This window comes from Gallus gallus, chromosome 6 (genome assembly GCF_016699485.2).
Source record: "Gallus gallus isolate bGalGal1 chromosome 6, bGalGal1.mat.broiler.GRCg7b, whole genome shotgun sequence".
In the NCBI taxonomy this organism is placed as follows: Eukaryota; Metazoa; Chordata; class Aves; order Galliformes; family Phasianidae; genus Gallus; species Gallus gallus.
The window spans coordinates 20,448,164-20,464,949 of NC_052537.1; the positions used below are offsets into that span (position 1 = coordinate 20,448,164).

The 16,786-nt window shown below is 45.0% G+C and overlaps 1 protein-coding gene across 1 annotated transcript in view; it reads left to right on the forward strand.

The window, feature by feature from the left end:
• Nucleotides 1-6,725: 6,725 nt before the first annotated feature.
• Nucleotides 6,726-16,786, forward strand: part of PCGF5 (polycomb group ring finger 5) — a 56,723-nt gene continuing 46,662 nt past the window's right edge. Inside the window, exon 1 of the mRNA NM_001277361.2 lies at nt 6,726-6,779. The gene's annotated coding sequence lies outside the window, so the exon portion shown is untranslated. The remainder of the gene's footprint in view (nt 6,780-16,786) is intronic.

Below are 16,786 nucleotides of genomic sequence, written 5' to 3' on the forward strand. Positions count from 1 at the left end.
TCCATTACATAAAATTTGGGGGTGTAAAGTTTTTCGGTTTCATCAACTTATCCTGTGGATTCTGCCTATTTACAGTTTTGTCTGTGTGAAAATAGATTCAACGTTAAGTTTAGATGTCCACCTGCTCCCACTGATTTGTCACTAAGGACATCTGTAAATTTGGTTGCTTACAGCTCTCATTCAAAACTTCAGTTTTAAATAGAAGACCCACTACATCTATCATAAGTCCACTGAAAATGTAGCTTGAGACTTAAACTGGCATTATAGCAAACAGTTTGGTTATCTTTAGGAGACCTTCTGAAGGCTGGTTCTAACTGGGTATCAGCTAGGTTTCTGAAGGAAACAAGACCTATAATCAGAGTTCATCCATAGTTTGGCTTCCGTCCCCCTAACAACATTTGAATTTGATGACAATTCCAGCTAGATTTGATGTTGAAAGTTACCTGAGAACAGGTTGCCCAGCAGCCCTACTTAAGCCAGCTTTCTATATACAAAGTTGAAAATTAATTAGAGGACAGCATATTTAATTTTGTGAAGAATTCAATATAGCAGCCCAAGGTGTTGTCTTGCCTGCATTGAACAAATAAAAGCCACCTGTGATTACTCTCATTGCCTGCCATGGAGCTGGTGCCCAGCTGTTGAGATAGGGATCCTGAGCACGGTGAGCTCAGGAGAAATAACTATTGGACATGTGACATTTTCAGTTAGCTATAAATTCATCTGTAAATAGCAGAACCCGATAGTAATGAGACTAGGCACCTCATTAAATGAAATGAGATAACAATAAATAATGCTCAATGTACCATTATGGAACTGCAGCACCTGGTTTTGAATATGACAGATCAAATTATGGAAGTGCTATGGTTTTTCTGCATGGATTTGCAGCTATAGACTCCTCGTATCTTAATGTGTGAAAATTTTCACATACTGGGAGAATTTTTATGCATTTCATAAACCAAAATACCCTGGTAACCATTCTGATTAGAAGTATAAGGAGCTGTCTGTCAAGTTCTTCATCCTTATCTCTTGGGTAAAAGTCTTTTCTGTGTTTGCCAAGAAAATACACCAGTACACTACTGCCTGATAAGCAAATCTTTCACTGACTCATTTTCAAAATACATATATTGCCTAATAACAATCCAAGCTTTCAACAGTAACAGCTTGGAAAGCTCAGATATGTTTTTATAACGGCTTTGAGAATCATTCAGGATTAAAAACTATTGGTTTTATGCTGTTTGGGTTGAAGGTTTTGAGGAATGTTCCTGTGTCCAAGTGATGGTGCCATTGGGTACACGTAATACGTGCACATAAAGTATGTTCATGATATGGGGCAGAAAAAAATGCTGCTTTGTCGCATTTTAGTGTGTGCTAAGAAATAGGTTTTTCCTGCAACATCATGTATGCTGTGTCATCCTAAGTATTTGCTAGGGAACATGTTGATCCTTAATGATTAGAAAAGCTGCTTCTCACAGAAGAACTTTTCAATCCATCTGTGCTCTATCCTGTGGGAAGAATTCTTAGCAGCTGCTTCTTTTAAAAGAAATTCAAGGAGGATATTTTATTTGTGGGCTGTAGTTGCCATACAATTCCTCCTTGTACTGCTGATCCTGTCATAAAGTAAACCCGTAGTATACGAAGCTCTAGTCAGCTACATGAATACCTACCTCCACCGTCCCATCCTAAATATATAACCCCCTTACAACGTGTTCGTTTTTGGCAAGATCCTTGGGCTAAACTGAAAATAAATACTGCACAAGCACAACTGTTTTCTGTACCTTTTAAAAATCTTTACTCCTATATTCTAGGTGACATATAAATAAAGCTTCTAAAGGCATTTGTCCTTTTATTACTAACGTGGTCAGATGCCCCAGTGAGGGCCATGGTAAAACACAGCAGAGGAAACACTCACTTGTGACTTTAAGGATTTTTGAATTCTAATTTAAAATTTGGTGTAATACAGGAACTTGAGTGGATGCAATTTATCTCACTGCTCATGTTGTCAGCAATGCCCACTGCAGCTGTTTTAGTAGAAACTCTAGAAATAAAACTGAACAGATTTCTAGGGATTGTAACAATAAAAAATCCAACCCTACTTTCCTTCATTAACTCAAATCAATATAATAAAACAAGCAAACAAACAAACAAAGGCTCGATTCAGAAAGTACCCAACCATGTGCATATTTTGGTATTATCCTACAGAACAGTATGTACACAATCCAAATCCAGCTTAGATGTGTTAACAGCCACTACTAACTACTGCTTCTCTTAGTATACTTGGGAGTTGTTTTGTAAACAGTGGGCTACTGGGGGAGATCGGTTGTGTCCTCACTGGTAAACAAAAAGTATTCCTGGAGACCTTGCTCTGTCATCCTCCTTTCCTTTCAGCAGCATAATAGTGTCTGCCTGGCCTGGTCTCTGCCCTGAATCTCTTTAGAAGCATCACTGACAGGAGGAAACAACTTGGAAATAGCTGCTGTGAAGGAATCAGTCTTGTCCAATGTGTTTCTGTGCTGAAGCCCTGCCAACCCTCTCAAAGAGAGTGTTAACAGTTCCATCTATTAAAATCTGCTGTAGTAATTCTCTATGAGCTTTACCTTCCCAGCATAAAACAAAACGCCTCACTATTAGGACGTAACCCATCTGTACCTTTCTCAGTGCTGAAGGAAGATTGCCCATAGTCATTCATAGGTACTTTATTCCTTCTACAAAATGACATGCTGTAATAGTCTCTCATGCAATTATACCTTGGTTCATATTGCATAAAATGATGAAATTCAAATTACTGCTGGGAAACACTTTTCCCTGACATTAATGCCAGAAGGTTTCACAATAATAGTGAGCTGTGGAGCATGGTTCAGTAATTTAAAACAAACAAACAAAAAAAAAGTGAAATGGAAGGACATAGAGAAAGTTTCTGGAAGAGGTGACTGGAGATGGATTGTCTTGAAGAAGCACAGCAGGCTGGTGGAGGCCACTGGCCTCCTTGCAAGAGTGCACAGTGCCAGTTCGGGCTCTGGCCCTGGGGTTGCTGTAGCTGTGCTTATGCTGTGCTCCAGCACTGGAGATGTTTGTCTGTAGTGCCAGATGGTGGATGGCACCTAAAAGATGTTTGTCATTCATTTACACAGAGCCCAATAATATTAAACAGGCTGTTTGTCCACTGATCTCTATGGCTCTGTCCTGAGGAGAAGGTAAGCTCCTACATTTTCCTGCGGTATGCTCTGTACCAACTTTGCAATTAGGCAGCTAACTCAGCTGACAGAACACAGAGATCTGGCAGCTCCTCCTGCCAGATGTTTGGAGTGGTGATGATCTGTTTTTGAACAGAAGTGGTCGTGAGTGCCCTGGTACTCAGCTGAACAAGTGGGCTCAGTAGTCACATTCAGGGTGAAAGGAGAGAGGACTCATCAGTCATTCTGGCAAGGAGTCCTAGCTCATAAGAAAGCTGTGTAATTAATGCTAGGTATTTTAAAGCCATGAGTTGCAGTTTATGAATAAGCTTTGGAAATGGAAAAATGGGTCCTGGCATTGTTCCTGAGGAGGCAGGGAGGGCATTTGGTGATATTTATGTAGATGAAGCCTGAAACTGACTGCCAAGGACCTGACTGCCAGGGACCTGAAGGATAAACATATACCTAAAGGTTATGGCTTGACCTTCAGTGGAAATTATGTGTGCTCCTTGGGCAGGCAGAATCTGCCAGTGGCTCGTAAGTTATCATACAACTCTAAATGTAGCAGCAAGAGAACCAAGTTAAATGCTTTGATTTTTCCTTGGTTTAGTTTTTGAAAGTATTTCTCAACCACAGATTTTACAGTTGAAAACCACACTTGTGGTAGTTCTCCAAAGATGCGTCAGAAGAGGAGACAGAGATAGGACTGTGTTCTGAACGCAATTAACTGATAGCCCACAGAAGTGATCACTTCTACTTTGACAATAGCTTGGATGGCTGTATCTTGTGGTAGGGTTTCTTCCATGACTCCAGTGTAGGCATCGATTGCCGCTGGCAGACAGCCCTGTAGTTGTTGCTGTTTGGTGCTGTCATAGAATCATGGAATATCCCGAGTTGGAAGGAACCTATAAGGATCATTGAGTTCAACACCTGGCTCCACACAGGACCACCCAAAAATCAGGCCATATAACTGAGAGCAGTTTCGATCCACATCTTGAACTCCAGCACCCTGGGGCTGTGATCTCTGCCCTGGAGAGCCTGTTGCAGTGGCTGACCAGTGAAGAACCTGTGAAGAACCTTTCCTTGATATCCAACCCGAACCTCCCCTGTCACGGCTCCCAGAAACAGGAATCTCAGGTGTTTTAATGAAGGATTAATTTTCCAGTAAAATCATTGTGAGAGCTCAAGTGTGTTCAAATACAGGAGGGACTGGGAAGGCATTTGTTCTTTGTCCTATTTTCAGATAAACAGCTGCAGTGAGAAGTGCTGTATCTCCCTGGAACTGTTCTTTCATACTTCAATACTTAATTCTAGATGACCTTTAAAAGTTCCTTCCAATTCAAATGATTCTGTGACTCTCTTTTGCAAGTTAAAGCTTATAGATAGAAGAAACAAAACAACAACAAAATAAAAACTTTAAGGGTAGGACCCAGGTAAAACAACTCAGAGCTGTCTCAGTTTTCTGTGTACCTGATGCAATTGCTTAAAGTACGAATAGCTCAGTTTATTTTCAGTGAAGTTTCTCTTCATTCTCTGAAAACACTGTGCGTTGTGTGACACCCACTGAGTACAAACTCAAAGGAGCTGAATGCACAGTTCTGATAAAAATCTGGCTGATTATCACAAATCCAATTATAACCAACAGCTGACCCGACAGTCAAGATGAACACTGGTCTGGCCAACAAATCCTTAAAATACCCAGTTCCTGACAGTGCACATTGGTGTCTAAATAAATGTGTTGTTGTGACCCAGTCAGATGATACTAAAGCATCTTAAATGGAGACAACCTGGACAGTGCTTCCAGGCTTGAAGGGAAGGAAAACAAATCATAAAGTCTTTGAGATGGAAGGGACCATAAAAGGCCATCTAGTCCAACTCCCCTGCAATGAACAGGGACACCTACAGCTAGATCATGTTGCTTAGAGCCCCCTCCAGCCTGACCTTGGATGTCTCCAGGGATGGGGCATCCACCGCCTTTTTGGGCAAACTGTTCCAGCGACTCACCGCCCTTAGCGTAAACAACTTCTTCTGTATATCCAATCTAAATCCCCCCTCTTTTAGTTTGAAACCATTTCCCCTTGTCCTGTCACAACAAACCCTGCTAAAGACTCTGTTCCTTTCCTTCTTGCAGCCCCCTGTTAGATACCAAAAGTTCTCTCTCAGGTCTCCCTGGAGCCTTCTCTTTCCCAGGCTGCACGGCCCCATCTCTCTGAGTAAAAGAGAATCCTCACAGGAGAGGTGTTCCATCCCTTGGAAATGCCAGTAAGCAGGCTTAAGAAAACTCTCCCCTAGATAATGCTTTTTTTTTTTTTTTTTTTTTTTTTTAATGGAATGCCATTTGGAAAGGATCACGGATAGATGACAGCAAATCCTTCAGAACTGCTCAGGAGCACAAGTCAGACTTGCAGGCAGGTGCCTTGCAGCCACTGACCATCCGCAGTGCGACCGCTGCTGAGTGCAGGGGGCTGCAGCCCAGACTTCACACGGGAGGTGGCACAGCGTTGTTTCCGTCACAGCACGCAGAAGCCGAGCGCTTTATCACTAAATTTTAGGGGAAGTTGATGGAGGTTACTCGCTTACAGATGAGTCAGGGGAACTCCTGCAGTGCACGGTGGGGATTCCTGCTGCAAAGAGCTCTCACGGCATACATTTTGTGTTTTGATATTTTGTTTATTGTTATTGTCGACTGTAGGATGTAACGGTGAGGAGCTGCTTAATCAGAACTAACGAGCACGAGTGATGTCATAGAGTTCTTACGTACTCTCCGTTAAAATAAGCGTTTCACCGGAAATTACCACGGATAAAATGAGTTACAGCCCATCCCGCGGAAAGAACCAGCCGAGGAGATAACACCCAGCGCTTTTGCCCCGGGCAGCCGCAGCCCGGAGCTGCGTCTCTGCCGGCGGCCGAGCCCCGCACCGCTCGGGGCACCCGCACCGCCCCGCTCCGCAGCCCGGGCGAAGGCACCTGCCGGGACAACGGGGCCGCCCCGCGCGCACTGCTTGGGACGGGAAGAAGCCGCCGCCGCCGCCAGAGCGACGCGCATCACACGCCCCCGCCCGTACCCACCCGGGCGCGCACGCAGAGATCGCAGAGGGCACCGACAGAGCGGCGCCCGCCGCCCTCGCAGACGTGCGCGGCCGCAGGAGCGCATGCGCTGCCGGGGCCCCCGCCAGAGCGCCGCGCTTGCGCAGAGCCGCGCCGGGCGGCGTTGGGGGCGGCGGCGGCGGCGGGACCCGTAGCCGTGCCCGTAGCCGTACCGCGGCGCGGCCCGGCGGGGGCTGCCCGAGCGGCTCCGCGCGCTGCCGGTGCGGCCGCGCCCGCGCCGGGCCGCGCCCCAGTTTGTGTCCAATCAGAGAGCGATGAGCGTGCACCGAGCGGGGCGGCGATGCGTAAACAACCCCGGGAAACTCCTCCGCCCCCCGCCCGCTCCCCGCGCCGCCCCGCAGCCTCCCCCGCCGCCCGACAGCTCCGGCGAGGCGCGCGCTCCCGCCGCCCAACCGCCACGAGCGCCCTCCCCGCCCCCGCCCGCCCTCCGCCGGCGCCGCCCGCGCTGCCGCACGCACCGCTCCCCGCTCCGCACGCACCCGCGGTGCCGCGCAGGGGAAGGTAAGGGCCCGGCGGGCGGGGCGGCGGGATCCCGTGTCATAACTAGTTGTGGGACGTGACGCCGGGCTCGCGCCGCGGCCGCCGAGTAACTTTCTCCGAGCGCGGGGCGGCGCGGGGCTCCCGAGGGGACGGCGGTGCCGCCGGGGTCGTTGCGGCGCGCGGGGATCCGGAGCGCCCGTCGCGCGGGGCACGGTCCCCGGGTGACGCGCGGCGGCAGTGCGGCGCTCCGCGTTATGTAAGATGTCACCGCGGAGGGAGCGGAGCCGCCGGGCCCCGCGCGAAGGGGCCGTGCCCCGCAGGTACCGGGCCCGGCCCGGCCCTCTGCCCCCACCCCACGTGCGGCGGCGCGGGGCTCCGCCCGGCGGGCTCCGTCGTTCCTCCCGCTCCGGTGTAAAAGAAATAAACGTTGGAGCGTCGCAAAGTTTAAGAACTTGGCTTTTCCATCCGCGCCGTGCGCGTGCGGTGCGTTAGCGCGATCCGGAGCCGGCCGAATGAATCATCGCTTCCATGGAATAAACGCGGGTGAATCATCTCGTGCACACGCGCGGGGGGAGCCGCGCGGTCGCTGCGGACGGGGGCAGAGCCGCGCGGGGCCGGTGGGCGCGGTGGAGTCCCCGGGGCCGTGGGAGAGCCGCGGGGCTGTGAGGCGCTCCGGGGGCACTGAGCGCCCCGCGTCTGCCGCGCCGGGCGGCCCTCGATCCGCGCTGAGTTCCGCCAGCGGTGCTGCTGGGGGGCTTTGAGGAACTGCGCTAATCGAAGTGGATGAAGTTCAACTCAGGTTTAAACAAACAAACAAACAAACCAAAGCCCACCACCGCCAAACCAAACACCTGAAATGGTATCGCACCATGTCGGACAGCCAGAGACAGAAGCCAGATCCTTTCAGTCTGGGATTTGTTTTGTTTAGTTTTGTTAAGCAAAAGTACTTAGTCTGCATTAGAGTAAATACATAAATAGGTATTTGGAAAACAAATGAAACCCGTTTGTTTAACAAACACATTGGAGTTGCACCTAGATGGAGTCCTGTTCCTGATCCTCCTGCCTGTTGCCGTTCAAATGGGATTAAGGCTAGCTCTATATATAGTTTTTCTTTCAACTCTGACTTGATTCCAGAGCTGAATTTCCATTTCCCGCTTTCTTTGACATGTTTATCTCTCCCTGCACAGAGGCAGTGCTTGGATTTTGTGAGATTCACTCTTCTGCTCTCTCGGTACACCTGCCCCTGCACAGAAGTGAAGGCACGGGTTGCAGAGGGGAGGAGGAGCTTCACAAACAGGTGGTTTCAAAGTATAAAAGCATGTGATCATTGAGCATCTTGCTGCTAGGCCCGTCTGTTGCCTTGGGCATCAGGGATCCTTTACCTAGCTGTGTGTTCTGTACTGCCAGCCGTTCTCTGAACAGGTACAGGGAAATGAATCAGCCATGGAATGGGATGGTATTTGTTGCTGCTGGGAGAAAGGGCATGTTGCTGGTTTGGTTTGATCTGGGTGCATTGGCCCTTGACAAACAGTGTTGTAGCATTCATTCATTTCGGAGCTGGAGCAGCTGAGTGTAGGAGAACTGTTACTTCAGCACTGGTGGTGTGGCTCGCAGCTCCCTGCAGCCAGAAGGCTCCGTGCTTACCCACATTAGGGCTGTGTGCGGCCGCACGCACTGCTGGTCTGCAGGGTGGCCAAACCAACAGACGGGAGCCAATGGCATTCTATTTGGGCATTTAAATCAGTAGTCAGTCAGAATTCAACCTTTTTTTATCCAATTTCCTCACAAAGAAGGTACAAACATACGGTGTCTGTAGCATGTTGTGTGCCCACAAATAGAGCCCAGCTGAATGCAGCTGGGCAGGTAATGCTGTCAGCGGGCGTGCTGCTCTGTGTGCACCATAGGCTTGAAAGTAGAAGTGAAAAATTCTAGAGTTCACTTGTAAGCCCACGGAGTGTGCAAATGAATTGAGGTAAAACGGATTGCTTGAGGGTGGCTTCTGCATGGTGCCACTGTTAGGGCTGACAAGCAGCAGCTTTGGGAACAGCGGAGGGCAATGAGGCTCAAAGGGGAGCATCTGAACTTTGGGTCCTGGGATACAAAGTTTTGTTACATTGGGATACACAGTGTCTGTTTGAAATGAATGACACATTGCTCAGAAAATGGTCTGTGATACACCTGCTTTGCAGATTTTATGTGCTGAAAGGCTGATGCTGCAGCGCTTTCATGGGTTCTCCTTCCAGCTGCTCTGTTCTTGCACGTTGATCAATAGTGCCTTGGATATTTCCTACAGGGAAGCTTATTTCCCTGATCACCCTGTTTTTCTCATGTTCTTTTCCAGTAAGTGTAGTGCCATGAAAAGTACAGCTTGACAGAGGCTGAGGCTGGCAGCAAGCGGAGCAGGTGCGGTGCAGGCAGTGACCAGGCTGCATGAAAGCTGCATGGGTCCGTGTGGGAAACAACACTGATACCCACTCCATCTTAATTGTTGTTTGTAAAATGAAAATTGTCCTCTGCCTAATGCGGGGCACTTCTGGAATGAAGGATACGTTGTGTTACTTGACCACTCTGGTCTCAACAGCTGCCACTGTTAGTTCTTGCATGTGAAATGCATAAATCTGGCTGGTTACCTAAAACTGAAACCATTTGTCCCATGTTAATAGCTGAATTCATCTATGTCTCAACAAATTTCCTAACATCTGGCCAAACCGGTCATTTGCTACTGCTCATCAGTCATTTATTTCCTGTTGGGGAAGAATTTTCTTCCTCTGTTTGTCATTATTTTGTATGTTTTTCAGTTTGGCTGAAATTTGGCTGAAACAAAACAGCCTGCCAGTTTGCCGTAGTGTTAGTAACCATCTTATTTTCATAAAAAAACCTAATGAAAATAAGTTTTTTCTGTCCCAGATCAATTCAAAGATGAGAGGAAAAGTTATTGGGAGGACCTTCACTTTGCTGAGGTACTTCTGCTGATGGGAGGAGGCACCAGGCTGCGGTTGGTTGCAGTGTGCTGTGAGTCACACTGAGCCTGCCCTGGTGGCTGGGGATGCTCTGGCTGTTGTAAAGAGTGTGCCATGAGGGCACTGAGCAGGGACTGCTGAAGGCCCTTGTTCTTCATGTGTGTGTTTCTACGTTATCCAGCACTGTAAATGAGGTGTTTTTGGTGATCCCCCATGTGTCAGTGCTGGCTTTTCCAGGAGGAGGAGAGCTACATCACAGTCATAGCATTTCTACTAAAAGCAAATTCTTATCAATAAGAACTCTTTCTGCGCAGTAAGTCACTACTGTAGATGCACAGAGAGACAGTGGTGGGACTTAAATGGTGAAACTTTGTTTTTATCCTGATTCACTGGTATGATTCGTTCTATGCATACTATTGATGGCAGCCTTACAAAATTATTTTCTGACAAAGATGCATTGTTTCTGGCAACTTTCTGGCAATTACCTACTTCTCGGAAAAATCCGTGGCTCGGTATGGATAGCAGAGAGCTGAATCAGAGAGTAAAATCTGATACCAGCAGGGAGGGTCAGAGTCTGTAATTGCCATAGAATCGCTTGCATCCTTTTTCTTACTCCCATCTTCCCATCTCTGCCCTGCGCATTTGTTTGGCTCACCTGTTGCAGCTTAGTTTTTGTACTGTGACCTTTGGGGAACACTTTGTCATTCCTTCTGTGTTGGTAAAAATTTCAGCACTTTGGTGTCCAGGTTGACTTGGCTTCCAGTCTCTATGGAAATAATAAGAATACCATGTGCTTTAGGTGTTTTTGCCTGAATCTCTATTGTATTTCTATCCCAGTGTGCAGAAAAAAATGAACAAACCAAAAGTTTTTGAAAAGTTTTACAGTTTTCATAGAACATTTGTCCAGTGACCACCACTACGAGTTAAATAAGACTGAGTAGACAACAGTACAAATGAAAGAGAATAACAAATCTAAATTCACATTTTTGTGACTATTGCGACACCTGAGCTTCCCTTTGCAAAGGTGTGGAGTTAGAGGTTATTTATGCTGAACATATAGACAGGTGAGTTTACTACGGCTGACTTCTTCCATGAGGTACCAGGTGATATGGTTATAAGTAGATGGCAGAGGGCCAATTTATCTTCAACTTGTAATTACAAGGGTGATTTCACATTGGCACTGCATCAGAGTATAGGGAATATATGGGTTTACAGTGTAGGGTTAACTCATACATTTACATTCATTTCTCTTTACAGTGATCCTTGGAAGCATGACTGTCCATTGATCACATTTTCAGAACTAGTGTCATTATTCAGTAGCAGTTTCAGCCAGGACTAATGAAGTTCATATTACCAGGCCAAACAAAACAAAAAAAAAAATACCCAGTTCTATTTACAACAGCTATGGTCTTGTAGATGTAGGATCACTGATGATTTTTTGACTTTTTATCAGACAGTGGCTGCAGCTGACAAACTAGTTTTCAGAAGCAGGATATCCAAGATTTCTTCTTAGAATTATAAAATAGAACATTTTCATATGCATTAACATTTGCATTTTTTAAAGTTTATGCCATCATATAAGAAATCAGTGTATTTTAGTATGTGCTCGTAGAGATAGGATAAATATAGGAGGGCACAGTTGCATTAATTTTTATGTTTCCATCTGTCTATGGACATTTCATTTTTGTTTTCAGTCATATAAAAGTGAGGATAAATTATGGAAGTAAAAAAATTGCAAGTCAGGAACATGGGCTGTGATGTGCATTGTTCCCCATTTGTTTTGCAGTTCCCACTGAGTGTCCTAAGCCATGAAAAAGATGCTGTTATGCAGTAGTCTCAGTTTCCAGTCTTGGCTTTCTTCTCATCACTGCGTTTTTTTTTCTGTTTCTGAATTTGTGATGCATAAAGGAGGTACCTGAAGATTGAAAGTATTTGTAAGGTCGTAATTTCTCTTGTAGCTTTGTCACTACAATGACAGCACTTGCTGGCCTTGATCAATAGCAGGGCTTGAGTCATAAAAGAAGCTCTCCAAATGTTAACGCTCAGTCTCCTTGGCAGTTGCTGACATAATAATACAGTGTAATACTGATTACATGACCTAGAACAAGCTCCTAATTTCCTGAATCTGAAGCTGTATGTAAAGCTGTGTGTAGAGACACTGGAGTTCCTTTCAGTAGCGGAAGACTTCCCATTGTGCTTCCGAGCTCTGGTTCCTCTTTTTAACAGCACTGGTGAAATATCATTGCCTGATTAATTTGCTTTGGATTTGATGGCTTGTTTATTAGATTATTACAGTCTGTGTTCAGAGAAACCATTGCTTTCCCTTGGGATGTGAAAAGTGTTTGGATTATCTGTTTCTCACGTGTAATTTTCAGATGACTTTTTGCATTGTGTTGTATCTGTTGGAATCTTTGGGCACTAACAAAGCACATTACAGTAACAGAATCCAAACATTAAAAATTCTGAGGACAGATTTCAATGCTAGTTGCTGCTGATCAGGTCTGACAGACAGATAAATTCTCTCTGCCACAAAAAAAGCTGTTGAAAAAAGTTGAGATAAGAGGAGAAAAATCTTGATGACTTGAACCATTCTTAGAGAAATGCCACCACTAATTAAAGGAAGTGCGATTATATTTGTCTCCTCCCTCTAGAAGAAGAATGGAGCGTGTAGGGAACCAGGCCTTTGGTTATTTTCATAATGAAAACACAGTTCTTTTTGTGGAAGATCAGCTCTTAATAGCCAATGTGTGGATTGAATGAAGTTAAGGATTTTTCTTTCTTTCACAGTTTTATAAAATTGTTATTTACTTCTTTGAAGAATCATCAGTGGTTGCTGCAGAGACAAAAGAGCCTTTATGTGATATAAATGGTATTTTGACTAAGTACTCTTGGTTGATTCTGGCTGTAGAATTTCCCTGCTTACAAAGTGATTTTGAAGGGCTGCTTAATCAAACCAGTATTTTTCAGCTTTCCATCATAAGGCTTTTGATATATCACTGTATGGGAACTGTTGAGTCACGGCCTGAACCACTGATTGAGCACCTGGGGAAAGGACCCTGCCAGCCCTGGGAGCACAGGTGAAGGCAATTCAGCTGTGAGACCAGAAGGGGTGAAACCTGGTCTCACCTCTCTTAGACTTTAAGGGCTGACTGCTGCTGGGGAAGGGTTTCTTTCTGAAGATCCTTCCTTAGTGCAGCTTTCCCCTGTGAACCTGGAATCTTCCTACATTCTGATATGGGTGAGCAATCTTCTTCCCTTCCTTAATAGTACCTTTCTTTTGTGCCAGTTTTTCTGTCATCGCGCCTTTGTTGTAGCACCTTTCTCACTGTATTCATCTGTCCCATTGCTACAACTTGTGTATGATTAAGCTTTCACAGACCTTACCTTCAATTGCTTATAAAACTATGAATTATTAAGTGATTGCAAAAGTAAGATTAGGGGAAAGTTGTCATTTTGCCCAGTTAAACAATTTTTTGTAATCTTTTCATTAAGCCAGGGCCTAAAATTTGGCTTAGATATGGCCCCTGTAATGTGAATCTTTTTTTTTTTTTTTTTTTTTTTGTGCCTGTGAAAATAGAGCAGTATTTGATCAAAGTGTGAGTCTTTGAAAAAAAAAACCCCGTGTTTGTGTATGTTCTGGGAAGAGTTTGGCAGCTGTATGTTCCAAAGGCACCTACAGCCAAGCAGGCATGGAGCTTTCCCAATCATTGTTCATCCTTGAATCCCGATATGCACTTTGATACAAATATTGAGAAGGAAGAAATTGGCTGTGTGCTGAGGCACGGCCATCATGAAGGAGGAAGAGGTATCAGCTCTGCAGTGGGGCAAAAAATGCAAGTGGAGTCTGTTTTGAAATATCAGAGAGTGGAGGAAGCTGGTAACTACCGGGGGATCTAGGCACAGAGAAATGTGAAGACAGAGGTTGAGTAATTTGATGGGGTAGTAATTGAGAAGGGTGGGGGTCCAAGACTAACAGGGGGCGGACTTCTTAAGCCTCATTTTATGCTCTGCTGTCAGCAAATAGCAGAGAGAACAGGTGAAGAACATCTCTTCCCTTAAAGCCTTATTGTTTTGTGTTGGTCCTCTTTATTCGCACATGTGAGGTACGCTCGGTAGGTACAGAAGTCAGGCTGCTGCCAACCAACACTGTGCAGTTGTACCCACTGCAGTGGAATTTATGTATTTTGAGCATGGCAGGCTGTCAAAAGTAAAAATTGGGCAGTTCTAGTATAACTATTTTAAGACTGAAGGACTAAAATTAGGATGCTTCATAGTTTAGGCTATTGACATGACCATAGTTTATCCATTACAGTACTTCTAAATTCTGTTCTCTGAAAGTTATCTCCGCAGCATCCTCTTGTTTGTGGTACTGGTGTAAAGTGTTTGTGAAATGAATTGGAGATTTATCAGTTGGGTTTGTCTTGCAGAAGAACATAGAATGTGCTCAGACTAAGGCAGGAAGATGAAGAACTATATCCTGCTTAGGGAATCTAAATGCCACCTTGGGTCTGCCCATCTTGCATACTCAATGACTATTTGTTGGAACAGATTTTATTTTGGAATTCTGTCCAAAGTCTGCATTTTTTTTTTTTTTCTGCTGAAGTTGTATCAATCTCAGAAGACTTCATCTAGCCATGGGACTCAGCTGAGTTTGCTTTCATGGAGACATGTAAGAGATTGCTTTGCCCTAAGATTGTCTATTTAGACAAAGGCGTGTGGTAGACAAATAAGTTCAGGGAGAGGTGCTAGTCATGCAGGTACCATTTTTTCCATAAAGTACTTGAGTGTGCTGTTTGGGGGTACAAAGTTTCTGTATTATTCTTCAAGGTAAATTTGTGTCAAGGCACATCTGTGGGATTTTAGCGGCTGAGAGCTCCTGCTGCCTGAGCTTCGAGGAGCAGGGGAGATCCATCCCTGCCTGTGGTCAGCAGCACCAGAGTAGTGCTAGCTACTAGTAGTGGCTCAGTGCCATGGTAACACCACAACAGTTTCCAGCCAGCGTACAGTACTGACAGATCTCACTGCGTTGGGACTGAGTACTCAGCCTTTCTTGTCACTCAAACAAACGAGTCAATAAAATACCTTATTAAAGAAACAAGCTGTTACTTAGAGAGCTGTGACAGCGATCTCATGGATGAGGTCTGAACATGGTATCTGTGGGAATAGGCATGCAGAATATAGGGAAGAACTAGTGTAACTGTGTGCTAAACACCCACAGTGCTTAAAGCTGGACAGTGCGTAGCCTTTCCTCTATACCTCACTGAGTGGGATGGCACTGGTAGTACTTATTGGAGGGAGTGAGATTTACCGTGCTCACAGAGATAAGCCTAATCACTCCCCAGAAGTAGCAACTGACAGATAAATGTTGATTCCTGTGCTTTCCTACCACTAAGAATAGCATAAGCATAGCAGAGCATCGTGTGCTGAAAGGTATGTTGGGAGCCTGTGCTGAGGGAGCATTCTGTAATTGGGGGAAGTCAGGCAGCTCAGTGCTGCGCTGCTCTAAAAGTGAGCGGTAATATTTTGGCATTGGTGATCGTGAGTATTCAGACTCAGTATTTGAGTATTGAGTATTTGAGAAGAGAGTTACAGAAAGTGTCCTCCCATATGTTAATTTAGCTAAACAGTGCAGAGATATCTAACTGCTGACTGTGAAGTTGCTGTCCTTTTTCACCACGTACCAAAAGCAATCAATCTAATATACCCAGAGCTGGAGCCCCAAAACTTTCAAGTGCTGCTAACAAAGAATGAGATCTCTATTATGGAATAGTTGCTTTAGCAGCTTGTACTCTTCTCTGGATCATGCACAGATGCTGGAGGAGATGGATAAGCTGTTTTCCTTCTCTAGAGGAAAGGCAGTAGATCAGGTGTTCGCAGGATACTAATCTGAGGGATTAGCATATGTAGGAGGTCCTTGCAGAAGCAAACTGCATCGCAGTGTGTATCAGGTAATTACCTGTGCCAGAGACCAGTGGGCTTAATGATTTAAGTGTCTTTATCAAAAGTGCTTTCCTCTAAGTAAGTAGGTGCTAAATATTTTGGGGGAGGGAGGGGAAGGGCGGGGGCTGAGATTGCTGTTAGTGTAAATGTTTGCTATCTTTTGGGTTTGATGTCTTAACCTTGTACTTTTCTCTGTAACACTTGTGTTTCTGAGTTAGTAGGGTTTCATATCCAACATTTAGTCTTTTTATGTGTTTGTTTATTTTGCTTGTTCTTGCTCATCTCACAAGTACAAGGAACAAACCAGAACTCAAGGTACAATATAGATTTCAGAGTAAGAAGAAATTTGAGTAAACTAAAAAGAAGTCACAGGAGGACTGTGGAGCAGAATATAGAGTACGAGTTCTGGTATGAAATTCTAAATATTTTCCTTGGAATTCAGATCACTTCCCTGGAAGACAAACCTCGCTTAATATGGAGCATGTAAAATAGTTCCACTGAGTCAGTGCTGGCCAGGCAACAATTACTTCTTACTAGAAAAGCTAAGTTTAAATGAGTTCAGTCAAGCGTCGTTCTTACTCTGTTGTACAAGATATCCACTGTGGTATTTTTCATGCTTTATCTGAAGGTTGAAGTATCTTATAGGTAAGAAAAAAAGTTATAAATGAAAACTGTGCAGAAAGACAGGAAGACTTTCTAGTACTAGGTGGTGGTTGTTGTTTTCAGTCACCGAATACTGAAGAAATAGCTTGGTTATTCTGTATCTTATGTAGATGGACTTAGTGGTATAATTTCCAAAGCTTTCTCTGTGCAGCGGAGTTGACTGGGAGGTTACAATGTATGTTTTCTAGGCCCCTATCCTAGCTGCTGTTACATAAAAACACCCATTTTTGAGCTGAAATTCAAGTTATGCTCTCAGTATTGCTAAGTACTGATTTCAGCTGGTTTCAAATGCTGGAGCTAGAGGTTTGTTACTTCTGTGTGCGGGGCAACCAGAAGGAAAGACAGAGAGCAAAGAGAGGAGAAACTCAGTGGTTTAACAAGTGACATAACACATTCAATAAGGACGTGCATCAGGAGAAATTGAGATTTACCTTAAAAATATTGTCAGATTATAATAATCAGGAT